The sequence below is a fragment of the Rhinoderma darwinii genome, chromosome 11 (genome assembly GCF_050947455.1).
Source record: "Rhinoderma darwinii isolate aRhiDar2 chromosome 11, aRhiDar2.hap1, whole genome shotgun sequence".
In the NCBI taxonomy this organism is placed as follows: domain Eukaryota; kingdom Metazoa; phylum Chordata; class Amphibia; order Anura; family Rhinodermatidae; genus Rhinoderma; species Rhinoderma darwinii.
The window spans coordinates 24,698,201-24,721,110 of NC_134697.1; the positions used below are offsets into that span (position 1 = coordinate 24,698,201).

At 43.0% G+C, this 22,910-nt stretch overlaps 1 protein-coding gene across 5 annotated transcripts in view; it reads left to right on the forward strand.

Annotated features, from left to right (window-relative positions):
* The first annotated feature begins 595 nt into the window (after nucleotides 1-595).
* JAKMIP3 (Janus kinase and microtubule interacting protein 3) overlaps nucleotides 596-22,910 on the forward strand; it is a 119,810-nt gene continuing 97,495 nt past the window's right edge. For all 5 annotated transcript variants that reach the window (XM_075843170.1, XM_075843165.1, XM_075843167.1 and 2 more), the window contains exon 1: nucleotides 596-698. The gene's annotated coding sequence lies outside the window, so the exon portion shown is untranslated. The remainder of the gene's footprint in view (nucleotides 699-22,910) is intronic.

The window sequence follows — 22,910 nt, forward strand, 5'->3', positions numbered from 1 at the left end:
TCATTGGCCCTTGTAATAGAGCCTTAACCCTTGCCAAATCAAGATCCACAGTGGTGTTCCACCATTTCCATAAGTGACTGAGAAAGATCTCCTATAGACATTTGACTGTATAGCACCCGGTACAATTGGTTTCTCGGTCTCCGAAAAACTTGTGATTGACCTTTTCCTCTGTCTCTCCAAGGCCTTTTTATCGTTTTAACCCCTTATCTTCTCTAGTCATTTCACAGCCTTGGTTATTCAGGTCTTGATATCACAATCCTACAGAATTACTATTTTCCAGTATCATGTAATCCTGTTCATGGAATCAGGCATTGAGCGGTTAATACCAGCAGACATGGCAGCCGTGAAGGCATTGGCATCAATGTAATTACATTTGCATGGTAAAGTAGACCTTCTTAATAAGCGTTGGTTGGCTTGCTGGGCATCTTTCCTGGGGGAACTTTCCCTTCTGGCTGCAATGAGGAAGGCTTTGCAGTTTTATAAGCGTTCGCTTGATGACGTGCTTGCACTGAAATGCTAGCTGCAATGACACTGCAAAGGCTGATAGGAGGTTGGTGAATGCAAGCAATGAGCTCATTCTCCCAGGAGGGAGCAGAACTCAGTGCATCACTGGGAAACAACATCTTTCCTGTGAAATTCATCCTCAGCATCCTCCGCTAGGCTGGCCTGATGCTTCACTTTGTGGGTGTGTATATATGGTGAGCAGTTTTCTTTCATTTGCTACATCTAGATTTTTTTTTTTGTCATTTTGTATCCAGCATCTCCTCCCTGCACATTATAGATATCCACACCAGAAATGGCTTACATAAAATTCAGAATGTATTATGGGACGAATGATCATGAAATAACTGTAGCTCTAATAGGAAGGACCTGCTGCTTTTAGAATGAATTGTGCATCCTCCCTGATGTGTTGTCCACAGGTAATAGAGCAGGGATCCATGGATTTATTACTATAAGGTTGGTCCCCCCCCCCCCCCCCGTAATCCTATATACATGCATGTCGTTCATTTCCATTAAGGTTCTTGGTGGTGAAGACCTGGAATGAAGTGTTTTTCCTGTTGCAATATATAAGGCCTGTTGTATTTTGGTGGTTTGACTGCAGCTGTTCCACCCATATGCAGCTAAATTCAGCCTACATTATAAAATCAGTGATATCTATATTGCAAATGGTAACTTTTATTATAGATTTGATGTAGTTAAATGTCAATGCCATGTCAATTAGAATTAGAAGCTATTTCTTACAGGTTGTGCAGTCTTTGCAGTTAATGTATGTAGCCTATACAGATGTAGCAGAGCTGAATTTGTAAAGCTTGTACATCATGATAATGCTCTGAGTTGGGACTGCACGTAAACCCTTCTAAATGATCCTATGTAAAAAATACATAAATCACATTCGGAGGTCATGATGGGATGAGTTGTGCCCAATGACAAACTCGGCTCTACTAAATCTTTAACGGTAGAGACCGTAGGAAGGAGATGCTACTTCGGCTGCTAATGTGCTGGGCTAGTGTATGGTGTATAGTACTCTGTCATGTAATGCCGGTGGGGGCAGTATACATTGTATAGGAATTAATTCTTTGTGTGCATTTGTGATTTGCTGTGAAGGCAGATCTGCTGGCTGGCAGAATTGCTTTTCATCTTTCCAAAGAACCTATAAAGGGCAGGCATGTTATAATATCGCCTGTATAATCCTTCTGTACACAAACCATACAACATGATGTATTCTCTGCTGATTGCCACAAGCCACACTTAATCCACATCTTGGGTATTTATTTGTTCTTTCCGCTTTCATGATGTTTTGTGTGACTTGCTGCACTATTATATTTATCTTGCATGTGTATTGTCCATAATGTAAAGCGTGTTTTGCCAACAGGCCGCTTTCTGAGAATTTACGCAATTCTCTCTTAATTTACTGTTGACATTGTGGCCATGTGTTTAATATTCTTACGGATGACATGTTTTGAATGGGTCCTATAAAAGCAACCCCAGTCCATATGCCCTATTACGATATATAAGGACCCCCTTTTTTTTGAGTTCTCAAGCAGCGGCTCTCACTCTGATGGGCTTAGGCTCTCCATGTATTATATAGACGTTCATCCAGTGGCTGCTGCAGGGTACGTGTTTGGCTAGACGTGGCTTCAGGGTCTCCGATCAGCTGTTTAGCTGCCATATTAAAGGGGTTTTCTGTGATGAGTCAATCCCATTTAACTGCAAGTACCGTGACATTTGTATCTAAAGCTAACCATTATCATCAAATTCAGCTTAAAGGGTTATTCTCATCTTATAAAGTGATGGCACATCTGTAGGATATGCTATCACGTTATGATTGGTAGTGGCCCGGCCTCTAGGATTCACCCTGATTGTAAGAATGGGGGGCCGTAGTGCTAATTTAGCACTGTGTCCCCTTCACTGTTTTTCCCTGCACAACGGTGCTTCCAGCCAAATGAGTGGGATCGTACTGCAGTTCCCTGTACAGCCGGTGTCCAAGAGCGCTAATGTGTAGAGAAAACTTTAAAGGGAATACAGCGCTAAACCAGCGCTGCAGCCTCTTATTTTCAGGATCGATGGGGTCCCATAGGTTCATAAAGTGATGGCATATACCAGCGATATCATTTTATAAGATGGGGATAACCCTTTATTGATCTAGTAGTCATATCCTTAGGCGGTACATTGAGAACTTAATGAGGATTTGTGTAACTGCCCCGGTCTTTGTCTATGTAACAAATACTGTGAAGATAAACTCGAGCACTCCATTTGAATGTGCAATGATAGATTTATTCCAAATAAGGCAGCAAATTGATATTTGTAACGTTTCAGCCAACACTGGCCATTATCAAACTCCATTAAGGAAAACAGGTTTAGCCGGATTAATTTTCTATGGGACTATAACATTGATGACCAACTCTTAGGGCTTGTTTAGACGAACATGTAATACGTCCGTGCAACGCGCATGATTTTCACGCGCCTCGCATGGACCTATGTTAGTCAATGGGGCCGTTCAGACAGTCCGTGATTTTCACGCAGTGTACAGTGAAGGAAATAAGTATTTGATCCCTTGCTGATTTTGTAAGTTTGCCCACTGTCAAAGACATGAACAGTCTAAAATTTTTAGGCTAGGTTAATTTTACCAATGAGAGATAGATTATATAAAAAAAAAAAAAAGAAAATCACATAGTCAAAATTATATATATTTATTTGCATTGTGCACAGAGAAATAAGTATTTGATCCCTTTGGCAAACAAGACTTAATACTTGGTGGCAAAACCCTTGTTGGCAAGCACAGCAGTCAGACGTTTTTTGTAGTTGATGATGAGGTTTGCACACGTTAGATGGAATTTTGGCCCACTCCTCTTTGCAGATCATCTTTAAATCATTAAGATTTCGAGGCTGTCGCTTGGCAACTCGGATCTTCAGCTCCCTCCATAAGTTTTCAATGGGATTAAGGTCTGGAGACTGGCTTGGCCACTCCATGACCTTAATGTGCTTCTTTTTGAGCCACTCCTTTGTTGCCTTGGCTGTATGTTTCGGGTCATTGTCGTGCTGGAAGACCCAGCCACGAGCGATTTTTAATGTCCTGGTGGAGGGAAGGAGGTTGTCACTCAGGATTTGACGGTACATGGCTCCATCCATTCTCCCATTGATGCGGTGAAGTAGTCCTGTGCCCTTAGCAGAGAAACACCCCCAAAACATAATGTTTCCACCTCCATGCTTGACAGTGGGGACGGTGTTCTTTGGGTCATAGGCAGCATTTCTCTTCCTCCAAACACGGCAAGTTGAGTTAATGCCAAAGAGCTCAATTTTAGTCTCATCTGACCACAGCACCTTCTCCCAATCACTCTCAGAATCATCCAGATGTTCATTTGCAAACTTCAGACGGGCCTGTACATGTGCCTTCTTGAGCAGGGGAACCTTGTGGGCACTGCAGGATTTTAATCCATTACGGCGTAATGTGTTACCAATGGTTTTCTTGGTGACTGTGGTCCCAGCTGCCTTGAGATCATTAACAAGTTCCCCCCGTGTAGTTTTCGACTGAGCTCTCATCTTCCTCAGGATCAAGGATACACCACGAGGTGAGATTTTGCATGGAGCCCCAGATCGATGTCGATTGACAGTCATTTTGTATGTCTTCCATTTTCTTACTATTGCACCAACAGTTGTCTCCTTCTCACCCAGCGTCTTACTTATGGTTTTGTAGCCCATTCCAGCCTTGTGCAGGTCTATGATCTTGTCCCTGACATCCTTAGAAAGCTCTTTGGTCTTGCCCATGTTGTAGAGGTTAGAGTCAGACTGATTAATTGAGTCTGTGGACAGGAGTCTTTTATACAGGTGACCATGTAAGACAGCTGTCTATAATGCAGGCACCAAGTTGATTTGGAGCGTGTAACTGGTCTGGAGGAGGCTGAACTCTTAATGGTTGGTAGGGGATCAAATACTTATTTCTCTGTGCACAATGCAAATAAATATATATAATTTTGACAATGTGATTTCCTTTTTTTTTTTTTTATATAATCTATCTCTCACTGGTAAAATTAACCTAGCCTAAAAATTCTAGACTGTTCATGACTTTGACAGTGGACAAACTTACAAAATCAGCAAGGGATCAAATACTTATTTCCTTCACTGTATGTCCGGCATACAATGAAGTCAATGGGTGCGTGAAAATCACACGCAGCACATGGAAGCACTTCCGTGTGACGCGCGTGACTCGCGCAACAGCAGTCAAAACTATGATTGAAAACAGAAAAGCACCACGTGCTTTTCTGTTTACAAACATACAAACAGAGTGTCATAATGATGGTGGCTGCGCGAAAATCACCCAGCCGCGCACCATATGGTGATGACACACGGAGCTGTTAAGTACCTTTTGCGCGTGCAAAACGCAGCATTTTTTGCACGCGCAAAACGCACACGCTCGTGTAAATCTAGCCTTATAGTGGAGCATCAATGTTTGATCGGTAGGAGTCCGACCACCAGGCGGATCATTATTGAAGAGTCCGTGGCTCTCGGTGCTGCGGCTCAAGTGAATTGGACGAGTTGCTTTGCCTGTGTGAATGATCAAGAGGACGGTGGGTGCCGCAGCTCCTTCATTGTGCTGATCAGCTGAGTTCATAGTGGTCAAAATATCACAATCAAGCACTGGTGGATTATTCTAGGGACAGGCCACCAATATTGTATTCACAGGGATCCCCTTTAAAAATATAAGGAAGCACTATAACCATATAACCGCACTATAACCATATAACCGCACTATAACCATATAACCGCACTATAACCATATAACCGTGCTATAACCATATAACCGCGCTATAACCATATAACCGCACTATAACCATATAACCGTGCTATAACCGCACTATAACCATATAACCGCTCTATAACTATATAACCACACTATAAACTTATAACCACCATATAACCGCACTATAACCATATAACCGCACTATAACCATATAACCGCACTATAACCATATAACCACACTATAAACTTATAACCACCATATAACCGCACTATAACCATATAACCGCACTATAAACTTATAACCACCATATAACCGCACTATAACCATATAACCGCACTATAAACGTATAATTGCACTATGACCATACAACCGCACTATAAACTTATGACCGCACTATAACCATATAACCGCACTATAACCATATAACCGCACTATAACCATATAACCGCACTATAACCATATAACCGCACTATAAACGTATAATTGCACTATGACCATACAACCGCACTATAAACTTATAACCGCACTATAACCATATAACCGCACTATAACCATATAACCGCACTATAACCATATAACCGCACTATAACCATATAACCGCACTATAACCATATAACCGTGTATAATTTTGGCTCTTACATGTATTGTTATGTTTTACTACAAGCAACAAAAATGCTTTTTCTAAAATGTATGAGCACAAAGGGGGCATGTGGGGACATCACAAGGACTGGGAGAGAAGCTGGTCTGCCATATAATCCATATGTTCCAGCCCTTAGAACAGGAGGAGCATTGTCTGTCTGTCGTTCTACGGCATCACTGTCTTGACTATGGTTTATAATGGAAGTCTTGTCAGTTTCCATGTAAGGGCTCGACAGTAACACATTCTCACATTGACCGCACTATCTATAATTCTACCATTTATTGTACCCTCTTCGGTACTACAGATTCCTATCATTAGCATCGCCCATCTTATATCTGATTACATGTTTACATAAGAATAGTTAACCCTTTCATGACCGAGTCATTGATGCCCGTGTCCAGGTCAAATTTTCTATTTCTGATATGCACTTTTTTAAACGATAATATCTTTGCAACCGCTTTAAATATATCACAACTATTTTTACTTTGTCTTTTACAAGACTTATGAGGCTTTCATTTTCTAGATTAGTTTAATTCGATGTTTTTAATTTTTATTATGAGCAGACAAATCACAAAAAATGTGAAAAAAACTACTTTTTTTTGTAATTTTTATATATATTTCTCTATATTATATGCACGTACATATATACACTGTCACCCTGGATCGCTGTGAGCGGATAAGAGGGCTAGAAGGCTACATTCACACGATGTGAAAAAAAGGGCAGTTAACAACGGATCCACTGTCAGTTTTTCGTGGCTGTTTTGCATCAATGTGTCTCAAAATTTGAATCCATTTCCCGACCGTCTGACCTTTTTTCATCGATATTTGCCATCGGTTTTTCATGTACGTTAAAAAAATAGATGAATTTTATTTGTTAGGGTTTTTTGTCGCAGCCACCTGAAAACACCACAGTGCCCATGTATATAGTGACGCAATACCACTTTAGATAGTGCTACATTGCCCACTGTAGATACTGCCAGTGCCCACATAGATATTGCCCACTGTAAATAGTGCCACAGTGCCCACATAGTGCCACAGTTCCCACTGTAGATGGTGCCCACATAGTGCCACACACAGTGCCCATGTAGATAGCACCACAGTGGCCCCTGTAGGTAGTGCCCATATAATGCCACAGTGCCAATGTAAATAGTGCCACCCCCTGTATATAGCACCCTCTGTAGACAGCACCACACCCCTGTAGAGAGTGCCACCATCCCCCCTGCAGATAGCACCACCCACTGTGGATAGCACCATCCCCCCTGTAGATAGCATCACCCCCCTGTAGATAGAAACTTCCCCTCTGTAGATAGTGCCACCCCCTGCAGATAGCACCACTTCCCCTGTAGATAGTGCCACTCCCCCTGTATGTATCAGCACCACACTGTAATTGGCACCCCCTTCCTGTAAATAGCACCACTGTAGCTCCCTGTAGGATCGGAATCCATCTGGCCGGGGATTCCACTCCTATATGGACAGTGACGTTAGTGGCTAACTCTAAAAGCGGAATCCCCTGCCTCAGCGCCGGCAGCGCTCTGGCCTGGGATTCCGCTCCAGGAGTAGCCCCTGTCCATATATGGATAGTGACGCCAGGGGCTTCTCCAGTAACCGAATCCCCGACACTGAGCAATCTGAAACCGGGGATTCCGCGCCTAGAGGGAGCCGCTGACGTCACTGTCCATATATGGATAGTGATGCCAGGGGCTTCTCCAGTAGCAGAATCCATGGTCAGAGTGTCAGCCGGGGATTCTGCTCCTAGAGAGAGCCCCTGACGGTGGGCAGTAACATCAGGGACTCTCTCTAGAAAAGGAATCCCCGTCACAGAGTAATCCGCTCCTAGTGGGAGTTTAATTGGCGCTATCTACAGGGGGTTTGCTATCTACAGGGAGGGGACTATTTATAACGGGGATGGAGAGACATCGGCGGCTCCTTCAGGGAGCGGAATCCCTGGCCAGAAAGCTGGCCAGGGATTCAGCTCCTAGAGGGAACTTAGGTATCGTTATCTGCAGGGGGTTTTGCACTATCTACAGGGGGTTGTGTGTGGCGCTATCTACAGTGGGGGGTGTAGTCCGGGGTTCCTAAAGCCCTGGCAGACATAAGAGTGCAGCGCTGCACTCGTTAAACCCCGTTCAAGGCTGTCAACGTTTATACACATGGCAACTGCATGGGTCATCGGCAGTTGGAACGTATATAGCCGTATGGCAGTTGTGAGATGAAGGGGTTGTGGGAAGTGAAAGCTTTTTCTTAGGGGCTGCAAATTAAATAAATAAAACAAAAAGCAATACTTACCTATCCTTGCTCCTGGCGATCCAGTGCTGTCGCTTCGGCGGCACTCCCAGTGGTTGTTTATATGCACGTAGCATGTGACCTCTGCAGCCAATCGGAGGGCACATTTTCACTTCCCAGATAACCTCTTTAAAGGGTTTGTCCCCTTATAACAAGTCTTTCTAAATGAGGGACCTTCTGTACTTCTGATTATGCGGGGGGGGGGGGGCATATGAGGAAAATGCTACATTTTGGATTGTTGTCCCTGCTGCACGAAAAACAAGCCTAATAGCCCATCCACTGCTAAATAATTCAGTGCCTTTATTTGCTTAGCTGAACCTTTCGTTGGTATTTGGCCATTAGGCTGAGGGCCATATCTGAACAAGGTTCATGGCTTTAGTTTGACCTAAACAGAGGCATCCAATGAGGTAAACACATTCTAAAATGTCATTTAACAAAGCACTGTCCAAAAAGATAGCTGAATTAAAATGAGTTCTTTATGTGTATAGTCAGTGACATAAGAAAGCCTTTGTAGGGTATTGGGAGTATTTTACCCCCAACAATCTTCATTACAATGCTGATGAATATGTACATTGATTTGACAGCACAGGACTGGGGCATAACAGGATGTAGTTTATGAGCAGAGCTGTCAATCAAACGGCAGTTCCCCCCCACAATGAGGTTTTCAGCATTGTAAACAATGGGAACAAAACAATACTAAATTCATTATAAAGTGTCCTTTACTTTAAATACACAGTAATGCTTTTTATAGTATACCATAATACCGTATTTTATCATATATGTTAAGCTTCGGGAGATCCCCTTTAAGTATTTTTAGAGGATATAAATTGAAGAGATTTAGGCTAGGGTGATACGTGAGTCACTGCAAAATCATGGGATTACCGCAATGCAAACTCAATGTCTTCCTATGGGAAGGGAGGTCACAGACGGCCTTGTGAAAAAATTGCTGTTGCAAAAATTTTGACCATCTAGCCCTAACTTTAATAGTAGTAGATGGACAAGCAAAGTGCTTAAAGGGGTAGTCCAAGATTAGAACAAAAGGAATGTTTTTTTTTTCAGTTTTTCATTCATGCAGCCCAATTCGCATGAATGATGCTGAGCTGCAATACCAGACTGAAACGATAAATTACTGTCATTTAATGGGAACCTTGATTGTTTACATACAGAAGACGGAAATCTGTCCTGGTCACGTGATGGACTCACAGGTGCAGGGCTTGGTACAGTTACAGTGCAGTTATCAGAGCTGTGTCTTGTAACGAGCCATGCACCTGTGTGTCCATCACATGACCAGAACCAATTACTATCCCCTGGGGGGAAAAAAAATTAAGGTTCCTAGTGTATGACTGCAAGAAGAGATCTTGAAAAGTATGAGGCTTTAATACAGGAAACATATTGGAAAACTGTATCATTATACCATGAATAATCTTTCTTTTCTGAAATCATAGGATCTTTATATTATTAATGGCACAAAAAGTGGTCATATAGTCGAACAGTTGTTCTTAGTGTTGGCATAGATCTCTGCTTGTCCCAGAAATAGTTTAATTGACTTGTTGATTTTCCATTGCTAACGATTGGAAGTTATTTTCAAATATAATTTAATATTTATAAGGCCTTGTTCACATGGCGTTTATTCTACCCGTTTTTGACGCGTTTTACGTGCCGAAAAATGCGTCAAAGACTCATGCTTTAAACTTCCCATTGACATCAATGGGAAAGGGCATTGTAGTGCATACGACACGTTTTTTTCACGTGCGTGTGTTTAAAAAACACGTCGTGTCAGGTCAATTCTTGGTGCGTAAAATGCGTCGAATACACGCCTAATTCTCATAGTCAATGGGAGTCCTAATTACGCACCCAAAAAACGGGCCAAAAACACCTGTACTTTAAAAAGTGCTTTACAAAAACCCTAGCGTTTTTTTACACGTTTACACTTTGTTGTTTTTTTAGCACAGTGTGAACAAGGCCTAACACTTCATTCTTCCTCCTGCCAACCTCAAGTAATGTTCCTGTATTATATTTAAAGGGGGAAGTCCACTTTTATTTCTCTTATGACAAGTCAGAAGAAAATATTTTAGTAAGTGTATGGGCTAAAACTCCCAAATTGTCTTGATAACAGGATTATGGTGCTCGAGAAAGCAGCTAAATTTAAATGGCAACCCCACTAATTCCCAGAATGATGAGATTCGTCACTGTTTGGATACTGCCAGAACTTGAAACCACAGACACAGCATCTGTATAATCCCCTGATCTGATAACTCTAACCTAGTGCAGCCATTAGTGAAAAATGTACATTTGCTAACATCATTGATGCTATAATGGGGGAGGGTAACCCACATAATGATAACGTAATAGCGGTCTCAGTGTGAGATTATTTCACGGCAATTATACATACAGTTTGAGTGATTTCAGGCTCCTTATAGCGCTTGTTAATGGCATATTTTGCTATATTACCCTACATAGATACTGAAGAGGCAAATCTTGATAATTTAAAGGGTCTATATATCTAGTCAGGCAGTTTTTCCTGTACCAATATGGTGCCACCTATCACTCCTCCTTCCCCATCCATCTCTATTACTGTACTACAGCAGTAGATCCATTACTATGTACCGCTAATAAAGGAGTATACTGTTGGTAGAGCACGAGCCATCTCATCCTGTATGCTCAAACTGCTGGGATGGAAAGTGAAGAGTTAAAGGGTTAATCAGAAGCGAGGCTTGCTACATACATATAGAGAAGAGCTGTGAATGTCTTTTATAAAGTTACAGATGGCTTACATCTTTTTTGGGCTGTTGGAGGTGATTGACCGTCATAAAACTGATGAGTAGCCCTCCATATATACATTGAAATAGTTATGTCTAGCTTGCGGGTTGTTCACAGATTTATTAGTTACACATTATTTTATTTTATTTAATTATATGCCCAACATATAGTCCCGCACTGTAGAGAAGTTGTCATCACTCACTGTCCCCAGTGAGGGGGAGGAAATCCATGCAAACACGGTGAGAACAAACAAACTCAATGCTGATATTGTCTTTACTCCGATTAGAACCAAGGAATCCAGTGCTTCAAGCCAAAAGCGCAAACCACTGATCCACACGAGCATTATTACATTCATGTCTCTTACTAAAGGCTATGTAAACCTTTGAATGGCATTTTCTTTTTTAATAAAAAGGTTAGTCAGTGTGTTTGCAACTTTATAAATAGTTTTTATAAAAAATTATTTTTGCTCTATTGTTCGCTAAATTCTGCACCCGTCATGTCCGTGGGACTGACGGGTTCAGTGATACACGTAGAATCCACCTGCTATCCATCACATCTAAGTTCATAACGTAGATGTGATAGATTACAAGTGGATCCTCTGTGTCATAGACACTCAGGACCCGCAGACACTGAACCCGTCAGGTCCAAGGGACTGGCGGATTGAGGTCATAGCGAAAGATAGAGCTGCTCTGTATAGAGAATACAGAACAGCTGTATCTCCAAAAATAAAACACATTTTTACTAAAAACTAATTATAAAGTTTCACCAATCACACAAAAAAAAATGCCATTCACAGGTTTACATAGCCTTTAAAACCTTCCTGATCGCCCATTGTCTTATGACAGGGTTTGGTGCAGGTCTAGAGTCTACAGCGACGTCTTTTGGAGTCGCTGTAGAAAAAGCATATGACTGCTCCTGGGAGAGCACATTCTCTATTCAGGAGCTGTATCTAATAGCTCCTAAATTTAGAGAAGCCTACTGAATACAGCTGGGATTGGAAAAAATTCTGACCCCAGCAGTTTAGCCCGTCTTCCCCTCTTCAATTGTGTCACCGGAAATCCATTGACGCGATCCAAGACTGAGGAAGCTCTCTGCAGTCAGCTCTGGATCCTAGGAAGGACCACAGGGCTATCTGCTCCGTAAACCTGCTGTTGGAGCACACTATATGTTGCCCTAACAGCAGCCAGTGTCACAGTGACACAGTGTAATATATTAACATACAGGAGTATGCGAATACATTCTAAGTCAAACATAAACTTGTTAATAAACTTATACCTTCATGGGATTGAAAAAAAAAAAAAAAAAAGGAAAAACAAAATATATTATTTTGCTTGAAATATATTTTGTTGCTCATACATTATACAAAATAAAAAAAACTACACATATTAGGTATCTACATCTAATCAAATAAACTGAAGAATTTATTCAACAGGTTATTTAGCATGAAACGTGAACGGAATAAAAATTAAACCACAACAAATGGCAAAAATTACTTTTTCCTATATTCACGCCGCAAAAATCAATTATATAACTTACACAGTACATTTTTTCTACCCCCAAACTACGCAAAATAAAAATACAAATTCTCCTGTATAAAACAAGGCCTCATAAAGCCACATCATTGAAAAAAGAAAAAAGTTATTGCTGCTGAAATAGAGAGGCAAAAACTGAAAAATTTAGCTGTCATTAAGCCCTTTTCAGGACCGGTCATTAACGAGTTACAAAACATATTTTAGCTTTAAAATCAAAAGACACAGTAAGGAAAATCTTAATTGACTTGTCCTCTTCTGTCAAGTTTTTATAAAGTCTATGCAGCCTTTTCTTACTTATATCTGTTTCTTAAAACAGTCTGACACCCAATGTTGGCACCATTATAGCACCCACGGTGGTTGTCACCTAGTTTACCAAGTTATCTCCTTCCCCAGTGTAATTGGTATGCAGGATATAATTTTAATTCTCTCTTTTTCTCCATACACAAACTCAAGCTTCCTAATATTACACAAGCATACTTAAAGAGGCTCTGTCACCAGATTTTCAAACCCCTATCTCCTATTGCAGCAGATCGGCGCTGCAATGTAGATAACAGTAACGTTTTGTTTTTTTCAAAAACGAGCATTTTTGGGCAAGTTATGACCATTTTTATATTTATGCAAATGAGCCTTTCTTATGTACAACTGGGCGTGTTTAAAGTTATGTCCAACTGGGCGTGTATTGTGTGTGTACATCTGGGCGTTTTTACTTGTTTTACTAGCTGGGCGAATCAGCATCATCCACTTCTCTTCGTTACCACCCAGCTTCTGCCAGTGCACAGACACACAGCGTGTCCTCGCGAGATCACGCTGTGACGTCACTCACTTCCTCCCACAGGAACTTCATCGCGTCGGATGAGTGAGGACACGCTGTGTGTCTGTGCACTGCCAGAAGATGGGTGGTAACAAAGAGAAGTAGATGATGCTGATTCGTCAGCATCATACACTTCTATTCACAACGCCCAGCTAGTAAAACAAGTAAAAACGCCCAGATGTAACGAACACAATACACGCCCAGTTGGACATAACTTTAAACACGCCCAGTTGTACATAAGAAAGCCTCATTTGCATAAATATAAAAATGGTCATAACTTGGCCAAAAATGCTCGTTTTTGAAAGAAAAAAAAAACGTTACTGTTATCTACATTGCAGCGCCGATCTGCTGCAATAGGAGATAGGGGTTTGAAAATCTGGTGACAGAGCCTCCTTAAGGGTTGTCCCATAGGAATTAGGGCCTAAAAGGACATATGGACAACATAAAGGGTTGCCCTGCCAGGGACCCCTTCCCCTGTATTAGCAAAAACGATAGATGTTCCATTGATTGGCTAACGCTTTCAAGGACCCAGCACAACCATGTATTCTAAGGTCGCCTATTCATTCAAGGGACGCTATGTAATACTGCTACAGAGAACTGCAGAAGAATAACACTTTAGTAATTTTCAGCAAGCCTATACTGTTCACTTAGGAAGAATCCATTTTAGTGTAAGGTCATTCCTATGGAAAATTACAAATTTATACCAATAAATTGTTTAAATCGTGCAGGAAGAAAGGCTTAATAGGGTTAAAAAATTACATCTGCTCTAAAATATGGAAGTTAACCCTTCCCCCACATAACAATGTTGGTGGGCAGAGTTATTATAACTTTGGTTCAAGAAGTTTGAATGCGGAATCTGAATTTTCAGAGCACGAAAAAAGCAATCCTGATGTATATCGACCAAATGTATGGCAAAAGTACACTCTTTTGACATACATTTGGCTATTGATAGTCTATGGGCATGTACCCGTTTCACGGCATATACACCAAATGCACATCTCGGACGTTATATAAGCAGAGACTTAGAAATGTAAGCAAGTATATAATTGGTTGCTGTGCACTATATTTATCTGGATATAATTTCAGCCACAGATGATGCAGGAAATGTTGTAACAGCCTGGCTGGCTCGCCAAATTTTGTATTTTTGGCTGTAGATCATGAGAAAATATTAGGGTTAACGCTCACAACTATTCAGTAAATGGAAGAAATTTACTGTTTTTGTTAAGGTTGAAAATGAATCCCAACCCTACTGTAAGTAAAACAGCTTCGGGGTTTGTTTTCAACCTCAACAAAAACAATGAAAGTTTCTATTCACTGAATGAATGATGCTGATGTTGGACATTATATGTCATCAGAATATTGGTGATTACATTGCCCAGCATATACCCAATCCTTTCTGTCATCCTTGTGCATTCTGTAATATTTGGCTATTTTATTTCCAGTATTGGCATGAGTAGGAATAGCCTTCTATTGTTCTTGACTCCTTCATTAATGTATGTATGTATATTCTGCTGTGTAATAAGTTCACAATGTACCAGCTTGTTCAATGGAAAGCTTGGTGTGTGAATATTGCTGTGGAGACATTGATTGTTTTGTCTCAGATCCTGATAATGGCTGTATCTAATGTGTAGTGCAAGTAATGGAAACCGCTACATATTCTTGTTATCTTCATTAGAATTTCTAAATTCTTCCCAGGTCCCTTGAGTTTGCAGAAAAACATTTTAAGTATTTTTCATTTAGATACCTTTTACTATCAAAGGCCCCATAAAAAAGATCAAACCACACCCTAAAATTCCCACCCCATCCTGGGAGAATTGGGCGATGGTGCTGGTTCCTCCTTTTTCTTATCTTTTTCCCATCTCTTTTTTTTTTTTTGTAAGAGCGAAGGATGGGTTGGTTCCTCCATGTCATGATGGAGCTGGTTCCTCCATGTCTTGATGGAGCTGGTTCCTCCATGTCTTGATGGAGCTGGTTCCTCCATGTCTTGATGGAGCTGATTCCTCCATGTCTTGGTGAATATGGAGAACTGTGCATGCCACCAAGAGTAAAGGAGTAAAATCTCCTTTGAAATGTTCATGAAATGTTGAACCCCCTCATATTCCACTAGACATTCTTGCAGTATGTTGTCATATATGCAGGACCAACCATGTAGGTGCTCACACAGGGTGGATCCCCTGTCACAACCTAAGAGGGCAGCAACCTTATGGTCTGGGCACCCATAGTTTTCCCGCTCAAGCACTCAATTTGTGTCCAAACCTAGAAAAAGGAAGCTACACAAAATCCATCTACATTCCCTAGTTTCGTAACTTGGCAGTGTTATTTAGACATTTGTCTGGCAGTGTTATTTGGGCAATGCATAATTCGAATATTTGAGCATTACATGTTACACCATAAGGGGAGCCTCATTAAAATGTGCTGCACAGGGAACAAATCATCGCAAGGCTATCCCGGCATACATTCATGCCTTTATGTTCAAAGATTTTATCATATGGAAAGTATTCAGAGGTTGCAGCTCTTTATGACCCATCATCTGTTTGTAAGATTGCTCTGTGGTAACTATAGGAGTGCCCATACACGTAGCCGCCGTGTGCAAAAAATCACATCGGAAAACCGCAGCAATTCATGTTAAAATCGCTATGTGTATAAACAGCCTATTAAGTCAGTCTAGAGACATGACTGATACCTTCTTCCAATCTGAATTGGCAGATAAACATATGAGTACTATAGTACTATATCCTAGGAATATACACATAACGCCTTAAATGCTTTTTTCATTTTTTTCCAAAAATATTTTCTCTTTTTTTACCTTGTGTTATATTGGAAACCTTTTCATCTTATAAACAATTTACAGGAAGATAAACAAAATGTAAAATTTTACCAATTTAGACATTAATTGCAAATTGATCAAATGAAAAAATAAATAACAGTTTAGTTGCAGCCGTCATTGATTTCCATAAGAACTATAATTATGATGATATGACTGTGTTAGAAGTTTGACAGCTGGCGCCTTTGACAAAACAAAAATGAGCTCTAACCACTCATAACTGTATTGGCCGCGGTCACAGACAGCAGCCTTCTCTTACCTGCAGACCGCGGACCTCCTCTCTGTGTCCGACGTCTCCTTCCCCAGAGACGTCAGCGTATCCGGCCGTTATGTCCTGCAATGGCCGCGAGGGTGCGCACGCACGCTCGTTCCTGGCCTTAAAGGGCCAGCACTTATATGTAATTAATTAATTATTTCCCAGACCACCCTGGACTATAAAAAAGGCCCTGCCCTTTCACTCCTTGCCTGAGCATTGTTGTAGTTTTCCCATGTCTGTATTGCAAATGGTTCTTTAGTGTTTTCCTGCTCCCAGTATTCCCTTGTCTTGCATTTTATATACTGTATCCCGTGCTGTGCCTTGTTTGCGAGCCTGTATAGTACCTGAGCCATGCCTTGCTCCGCCTGCTGGAATACTCTACGTTTGCTGTTGCTTGTCCTGAATACCATCCGCCACGACTGGCGTGCCACAGCCCTTGCCGTCATCTGGACTGTCCTAGGTACCCTTGTGCTACACTCCTACCAGAGGCTTTGTGCATTGACTGAGTTGGTCAGCTGCCTCTCCGCTACGGCGGAGGGGCCTAGTGGGTCCACATACCCATAGATCGTGACAGTATGCACAATGCCATGGAACCCGCTGGCCAGACTAAAACCGCAGTTCAGACGATACAGACGGATATGCATGACCTACGGTCACATCAGGATTACTCCTTGAGGCTGTAAACTCCATCATAGTCTTACTGGATCAACTCCCTGTACCATCTCCGGTTCCTCCTCCACAGACTGCTGCTGTTCCACTGCTCGTTACTCCTTCTGTTTGTTCCGGATCCACAGTTTCACTGCCTCTTCCTCCTCGCTATGACGGTGACCCTAGAGCCTGTAGAGGGTTCATCAATCAATGCACCATTCATTTTAGACTACAAGCTCATCTCTTCCCCTTTGAGGAGGCCAAAGTAGCATTTATTATCTCCCTCCTCGCTGGCAAGACCCTCGCATGGGTGAACCCCATCTTGGAACAACAGGGATCTGAATCCTCAGACCTAGCCTTGTTCCTGCAGTCTTTCCGTACCGTGTTCGAGGAGCCAGGCCGAACATCTTCTGTCACAGCAGCTCTGCTAACCCTCAAGCAAGGAGGCTCCACAGTAGGAGAGTATGCTATCTCCTTTTGTACCCTGGCAGCAGAGTTGGCATGGAACAATGAGGCGTTGGTGGCGACCTTTTGGCAGTGACTGTCCTCACACATCAAGGACGAGCTAGCAGCCCGTGACCTTCCTTCTACCTTGGATGCCCTCATCCTGTTGGCAACCCGGGTCGACATGAGGATCCAGGAACGCACTCAGGAGGTTCAACAGGAGAGCCAGTTTCACAGACTAGCACCCTTGGCCCAGAGACCACTATTGCCTTCCTCTCTTGCGCTACCTGAAGAACCGATGCAGGTAGACAGTCAAGTTGTCCGAGCAGGAGAAACCGTGCAGACGCTCTTCTGGTTTATGTCTGTATTGTGACCTTCAGGGTCATTTCGTGCGCCATTGTCCACAGAAGTTGGGAAACTCCAGCACCTAGGGTTGGTTGGAGAGGGGGGATGACCCCAAGCATCAAAACCTCTTCCAAATTATCTATTTCAGTGACCATCATCTCTGGAGAGACATCACATTCCTCCTCTGCTTATCTTGATTCCGGTGCAGCTTTCATCCAGCAGGATTTAGTGGATCGTCTACATCTACCCACAGTTCTTCTAGAGAGACCCTTGGCTGTTGCCTCTGTAAATGGACAACCATTGCCCGTTCTTATTGTGTCTATCACCAAACCCCTGACTTTACAAATCTGAGTTCTTCACTCGGAACAGATCATCTTCCTTGTCCTGCCTTAAGCCATCAATCCTGTCCTGTTGGGCCTGCCTTGGCTCACACTACATGCTCCGGTTCTTGACTGGAGTTCCGGCACTCACCGCTCTCAGACCGGAAGTAGTCAGGATAATGACGGACATCGCTGATGCTTTGCATTTAGTGGTGCTCGTCATGACGCTGACGGTGAGACGTCGGTGGGCGTGAGCGGTGCGCGATGCACCATTGGTCATTGGGGTTTTTCTACACTGTATTTAAACTAGAACTGTCAGAGTAGCAATTACACCTCCTGACGAAGGTTGCGAAATGCGTGTCGAGGTGCTCGGTGTCCAGGTGCCATATCACACTCTCATCATGTCCTCCTCAGGTATGCTGAATTATCACCACTAACCAGTAACTTTATATCCGTGTGTGTTACCAATTGTACTGTTATCCTTTTTTTCTTACACTGTTTTGAAAAAGGATCACTAGCATGGTCACGCTATTTTTATAGATCTAATATTCCATTTGTTCTATTAGATCGTGTTTGATACTCTGTGTATACAGCAACACACATGGTATCTAGTTTCATTTTCACGTGAGGGGTATACGTATTTTTTGAGGAGTGATTACTACTCATGACTTATGTTATCTTGGGAGTCACCTGGCTTTCTTATAATATATTTTATAGTCTATAGTATATACTTGGGAGGGGGGTTATTTTTGTATTCTTGTACTGATGTGTAATAAATTGTACATTTATTTAATAAAATTGTATTTTGACGAATATAATTGCATGATATCAAGATCTCCTTTTTTGGTTTAATAAATGCTCCGGTTCTTGACTGGAGTTCCGGTGGGGTCCTCCAATGGGGTCCCAAGTGCCTTGCCCGCTGCATTCCACAGCTTCGTTCTGTTTTGCCGCCACTGCCTCAGTCACTCTCCGATCTACCATCACAGTATGCCAGTTTTGTGGACGTCTTCAGTAAGAAGGAGGCAGAGATGCTTCCCCCCCATCGTATCTTTGATTGCCCTGTTGAATTACTTCTTGACACCTCGCCACCTCGAGATCGAGTTTATTTTCTGTCCCTGACAGATGCCCTAGCCATGTCTGTCTACGTTAAGGAGCACCTCAAGAGAGGGTTCATCCGGAAGTCATCCTCTCCGGCAGGAGCTGGATTCTTCTTCGTGAAGAAAAAGGACGGATCTCTTCGTCGATGCCTCGACTACCGGGGTCTGAACCAAATTACGGAGAAGACGAAGTACACCCTACCACTCATCTCCAAACTTTTTGATAGAATTCGTAGTGCCCAGGTCTTCACAAAGCTGGATCTACGCGGAGCTTATAACTTGATCCGTATCCGCAAGGGTGACGAGTGGAAAACCGCATTTAACACCCGAGATGGACATTATGAATATCTCGTAATGCCTTTTGGACTATGTAACGCCCCAGCTATGTTCCAGGAATTTGTGAATGACATTTTCCGAGACCTACTGCATGTCTGTGTGGTGGTCTATCTGGGACAATATCCTGATTCACTCACCTGATTTGTTGACACATCGGAAGCATGTTCGCCAAGTTCTCTTGTGGTTAAGGGGGAACTGGCTATATGCTAAACTCGAGAAATGTGTGTTAGAGGTGAACTCTTTGCCCTTCCTGGGCTACATCGTGTCTGACTGTGGTCTCAAGATGGATGATGAGAAGGTGAGATCCGTCTTACAATAGCCACGAACCCAGGGTCTTCGTTCCATACAAAGATTTCTGGAATTTGCATACTTCTATCGGCAGTTCATCCCGAAATTCTCATCTCTGACTGTTCCAATCTCGGTCCTCACCAAAAAGGGGGTGAGCGCCATGGTCTGGCCTCCGATCTGCGGTTTCTGATCTCAAGAGCGCTTCACCTCAGCATCTGTTCTCCATCAGCCGGATGCTTCTCTGCAATTTCTTCTGGAGGTAGACGCCTCTTCTGTAGGTGCGGGAGCACTACTGTGCCAAAAGAGTTCCAAAGGCAAGATGGTGGCTTGTGGCTCTTCTCAAAATTATTCTCCCCAGCAGAACACAACTATTCCATCGGGAATCGGGAATTGCTTACTGTCAAGTTGGCCTTAGAGGAGTGGAGACACTTGCTGGAGGATGCTATTCATCCTATTATGACCTATACAGACCACAAGAACCTCACATATCTACAGTCGGCCCAACGGTTAAATCCACGCCAGACCACATGGTCGTTGTTCTTTGCCCGATTTCAGTTTTTGCTTCACTTCCGTCCTGCAGACAAGAATGTGAAGGCAGACGCCCTGTCTTGCTCCTTCGAAACCAATGACTCTGAGGAGACTCCTCAATACATCATAGATCCTTCTAAGATTATTGCTGCTAACCCCCTGCAAATCAGAGACATTCTGCCTGGAAAGACTTTTGTCCGTCTTGCTGACAGGAAGAAAATTCTCCGCTGGGGCCACAACTCTAAACTAGCTGGGCACTCTCGTGTTCGTAAGACACAGGATTTGATAGTTCATCACTATTGGTGGCCAACTCTGCCTGCTGATGCTGCGCATTATGTCTCGTCATCTACGAACTGTGCCTCGAACAAATCTACCTGCTCCAAACCTGCCGGCCTATTACCCCTGCCTGTTCCTGATGCCCCTTGGCAGCATATTGCGATGGACTTCATCACTGACCTTCCTTCTTCTGCTGGATGTACTACAATCTGGGTAGTAGTGGATTGTTTATCAAAAATGGCACATTTTGTTCCACTGACTTGCCTTCTGTCTGCCCCTCGCCTGGCAAATTTGTTTATTCTACGCAACTTTGCATATTGTCTCGGACCTGGGAGTACAGTTTACATCCAAGTTCTGGAAATCCTTGTGCAATCCTGTTAGATGTAAAGCTGTACTTCTCCTCTGCCTATCACCCACAGTCCAATGGTCAAGTGGAGAGGACCAACCAAATTTTGGAGAACTATCTCCACGATTTTGTTTCTGCCTAACACGACAATTGGGTACAACTTCTGCCTTGGGCGGAGTTCTCGTACAATAATCACTTAAGTGAGTCTACTGCCTCGTCTCCCTTCTACATCGTGTACAGCCAGCATCCTCGAGTTCCTCTTCCTGTGCCAGCCATGACTCAAGTACCAGCAGCGAATTTTTCATTTGGGACTTTTATTCACATCTGGCAGCAAACTCAGTCTGCGATCCTCCAGGCAGTGGAACGCATGAAAAAGCATGCCGATAAAAGAAAAAAGTTCCTCCTCAGTTCTCTTCTGGAGCCAAGGTCTGGCTTTCCTCAAGGAACATCCGTTTTAAGGTGCCCTCATACAAATTTGCCCCCAGGTTCCTCGGACCCTATTAAACCCTGTCTCCTATAACCTCCAGCTGCCTTCTACCCTCATAATCCCCAACTCCTTCCACGTGTCCCTGAAACCTGTAGTTCGGAGACACTACAGTAAGAGTCCTGCAGTGGCTCCCAGCGGTTCATCTGTGTTTGTGGTGAAGGAGATCTTGGACTGCAAGAGGGTAGGTGGAAGGACTTTCTATTTGGTGGACTGGAGAGGGTTTGGTCCTGAGGAGAGGTCCTGGGAGCCAGAGGAAAACCTTAATGCCTCTACCCTCGTTAAAAAATTCCTCTGTCGCTCTGGATTCGAGAAGAGGGGGCGAAAGGGGGGGGGGTACTGTAATGGCCGAGGTCAAGGACAGCAGCCTCGTCTTACCTGCAGACCTCCTCCCCTTCCCCAGAGACGTCAGCACATCCGGCCGCTATGTCCTGCAATGACCGCGAGGGGGCGCGCGCTGGTTCCCGGCCTTAAAGGGCCAGCGTGCATATGTAATGAATTAATTATTTCCCGGACCACCCTGGGCTATAAAAAGGGCCCTGCCCTTCCACTCCTTGCCTGAGATTGTTGTAGTTTTCCCATGTCTGTATTGCAAATGGTCCCTTAGTGTTTTCCTGCTCTCAGTGTTCCCTTGTCCTGTCTCCTATATCCTGTATCCCGTACTGTGCCTTGTTCCCGAGCCTGTATAGTACCTGATACTGCCACCTGCTGGAATACGCCACGTCTGCTGTTGCCTGTCATCCCGGATGCCATCCGCCACGTCTGGCGCAACCCGCCATCCGGACTATCCCAGGTACCTTTGTGCTACACTCCTACCATAGACTTTGTGCATAGACTGTGAGTAGGTCAGCTGCCTCTCCGCTACGGCGGAGCAGCCTAGTGAGTCTACATACACTTAGATCATGACAATAACTCTCCTACAGTCCAATTCACAAAACCACCTCTTTTGAGATGACCACCCCTGATCTAGACCAGATTTTTTTGTATTGGCTTTTCAATTCAGTACTACGGCCGCAAGACCCGGATCCATTGCAGTTCTGTTGAAACGGTGCTTAGGGTTCTATGTATGATGATCTAAAATATTTTAGTAAAACCATGGAAGGGTCCAGCTGTTGCGGAGGTAGTACAGGCCCTAAAATGTGGACATATCACAGCTTTATTTTAGCCATTTTGCATGTATAAGACAATATTTACAATATGCCATTCTTTCAGAAAACAAAGTGACTCGAAATAAATACACTTTTGATGTTTAAGGCTTGTCAGACTTTTCCGTCAGGGGAACCTATGAACGCAATCCAAAGTGAAACAAACGGAAACCATAGGTTTCCGTTTGCATCACCATTGATTTCAATGGTGACGGATTCGTTGCAAATGGTTTACCTTTGTTGTGTAAGGGTTCCGTTGATTTGACGGGACCAATACCGTAGTCGACTGCGCTATTCATTCCGTTAA